This window comes from Pongo abelii, chromosome X, assembly GCF_028885655.2.
Source record: "Pongo abelii isolate AG06213 chromosome X, NHGRI_mPonAbe1-v2.0_pri, whole genome shotgun sequence".
Classification (NCBI taxonomy): Eukaryota; Metazoa; Chordata; class Mammalia; order Primates; family Hominidae; genus Pongo; species Pongo abelii.
The window spans coordinates 72510855-72514116 of NC_072008.2; positions in this window are offsets into that span (position 1 = coordinate 72510855).

Sequence of the window (3262 nt, forward strand, 5' to 3'; positions counted from 1 at the left end):
TTGAACTTTGGCTCTGACACTTCCTAGCTGTGGTAACTTGGGCTACCCTCTGTGCCTCAGTTTCTTTGTATATAAAATGAAGATAATAATAGTACGTAACTCATTGATGCCTTGTGAGGATTAAATAGGTTCATCCATTTTTAGCACTTAGAATATTCCCGGTCCATAGAAAAATGTTTAATAAATATTAGGTATTATTATTTTGCCTGGCTAACCACTCACTCCTCTCCCTTCTTCATGTATTTCCATAGCTCACCCAAACCTATTGGTCTTCTTTTACTCCCTTCAACTTTCTCCCCGCTACTTATTAGTCTTGTGACCTTGGGCAAGTGACTTAACTTCTCTGAGCCTCATAAGCCTGGCATACAATAGGTGCTTCCTAGACCTCAAGTCCTTTCTACCTCTTCCTACCTTCTTTAGTGCTCTCTTTCATGCAGGAACTTTGGTCTCAAACTCTTTGCTATTTGTTGTGATCTCCAGTACATGGACTTCCTACTGCCCCACCTTTATTGTATGTGTGCATGCATACACAGAGAGAGAGAGAGAGAGAGGAAAAAAAAGAAAGAAAGAAAGAAAGAAAGGAGAGAGAGAGAAAGAGAGAGAGAGAGAGAAAGAAAGAAAGAAAGAAAGAAAGAAAGAAAGAAAGAAAGAAAGAAAGAAAGAAAGAAAGAAAGAAAGAAAGAAAGAAAATAGAACAAATCAGCTTATATTCAGTATATTTTTACTATTTTCTATGTGTCGGCTCTCTGAGGGGCACTGAGACTATAAAGATGAACATGACATGGTCTCCACCCTCAAAGGGATCACTTTCTAGCACAGGAGACATTCACACACACTAGCTATTTATTCCATACCCAGAGCATATGGGAGTTAAGACAGAGAGAAAATATGGATTCTAACCTTATTTAGAAGGAATGAGAACATGGGAAGGAAGGAGAGTCAAGGAAGGAAATAAAGAGGTGTATAGGTCAGAGTTGCAGGGAACAGAGCAGTGTAGAGAAGAGAAGAGAGTGCTTCTGGTGGAGCAAGTAGAAAATGTTCAACACAGATGAGGATTATTGGCAGGGGATGAGATTTGGAATGTACCTCGAGTGTGAAGTGCCTGTGGGCTCTCCAGGTGGAGATAGCAGTTATGGTTAGCTAATACCGATCTAGAGTTTAAGAATGAAGTTAGGGGTGAAGAGCTGGATTGAGGAAAGATTAACACAGAAGTAAGACTTGAGGCCCTGAGAAGAGGAAACCAGATGGTTAAAGTAATTAGGCAGGGAAGACCCAGTTCTCAGAGGCCCTTCTTTTGGAGCTATGACTGTGGCCTAGCCCAGAGAAGCTTCTAGAATATTTCTTTCAAGAAGAGCTCTTAGAATCTCATCAATGCTCCCCTACTCTGTACAATGTGAATTAGAAAAAGATACCTTCTTTGGGCAGACCAAGTACACAAAGATGTCCCTTCTGGGTGGGTACAGAATTATGAGCAGCCATTTGGCAAGTAGGACAAGTCTGCCTTTTAGTCTTTGCTTGCCTTCTCAGGTTTTGTTGTGTAAGGTATAAGTAGTGCCACCCTACAATGTGGTCTTGAGTACCACGACCAGGTGGCTGAATGCAGGTGGAGAAAGTCATCAGTGTTAGCCTGGCTTTCTCTGAGGGAAAGCTACCTAGGTTCTCATACAAGGAACAGGGCCTCAAGTCTTCTGCTTTGGCTGGAAAAAAATATTTTTTCCAGAATTTTCATGGTTGTTATCCATGGTTGTTATCCACAAGTTTTGGTATTTCAGGAACTTAAACAGGAATAAGTTTTCATGATATAATTATAGAGCAGTTAAACAAAGACTTTTGGTTTGGGGTCTTGTCCTAAAAACTGCCCATCAAAAGAGTCTTAGTTGGCTTTACTGAGAAGGTACAAGTACTAAGCCCTCAGCAGATGTTTATCTGTCTCCCTCACTCCCTCAACCTTTTGTAGCTGGATGAGAAGCCCTCACAGTAGCCCCGGAGTCCAGCTACTCAGAGATGAAGTCAGATTCCCTAGATCCAGGCCTTATAAACCTGCTGCTAGTTAGGCTCATAATCACTGACCTGGGGTGTGGGTGAGGGGCTGGCTTTAGGGGACTGAAGGCACAAGATAGGCAACCCAGGCAGAAACTCAGATTTGGGGCCCCAGGACAGTACCATAACAGTAGCAAAAGGAAGACAAGTAGGACTGGTTTGGGGCTGGTACTACAGGCCCAGTCCAAGCCAGGTTGGGTTAACTGATTAGGTCCAAAGGGCCCTAAGCTATTCTTGGAGGAAGGAGGCAGATGTTGGAATCCAGGTAGGATCTGACAAGAGAAACTCAGATGCCTTGTTGTCTATAGCTGCTCTCATTAGTCCATAAGCCACCTCTTTCTTGCTCAAGCCAGAGAGTTGGTTTGAGGGACACCTATGCATGTGGGTTGCATTCCTCTTCCCTGCCCTTGTCTTAGCTTAGATGAGCATGTAACTAGACACTGAAGCTGTCAGCAGAAGAACAGGTTGCTTATGACTAGGCATGTCAAAAACAGGAGGCTGATTAAAGTCTGGCCAATCATCCCATGAGCTAGGCCCCAAATGCTGGTACTTAGTGCCAGCTCTGGCCTATGGGGCTTACTATGCCTCTGGGAGTAAGCTCTGTGTTGCCACAATTTCTCTTGGCAGGAAAGATCCCTAGAATTTAAGTCAAGAGCCTCAGGTTCTACCTCTGGCTCCATGACACATTTGAAATATGACTTGGGGCAAATCTCTTCTTTCTCTTTGTCTCAGTTTCTCCATATGTAGCATGACAGATTCAGACTCTTCTAGTTCTGTTACTTTGTAGCTTTTCAGAGACCTTGACCTGACTTCTTCTTCCATCAGTTCTTTCCCTCTCTTTTCTCCCTCCTTCCCTTCTCCTTTCATCTGCATATTCTCTGAGGGACACTCTGGCCTTAACTTGTGACATTAACTATATCAGGAAAAATCTGTATACTTCAAGAAGGGCTTTAAGGAGGTTACATCTTAAACCAGTATTTTTCAAACTGTGGGTCACAACTCACTAGTAAATAATGGAATCAATCTGGTAGATAAGAACAGGCACTTTTTAAAAGTGAAATAAAATAAAATAGAAAATATCAATGTGACTGCATATATTAAGGGTATTTTTTAGTGAAAGTTTTGTTTTTATATTAGGTTGAACAATATATAGAATTGCCAATATGTATGTATACACATATGTACGTATATATTTGTGTATGTACACATACACACACAGTGA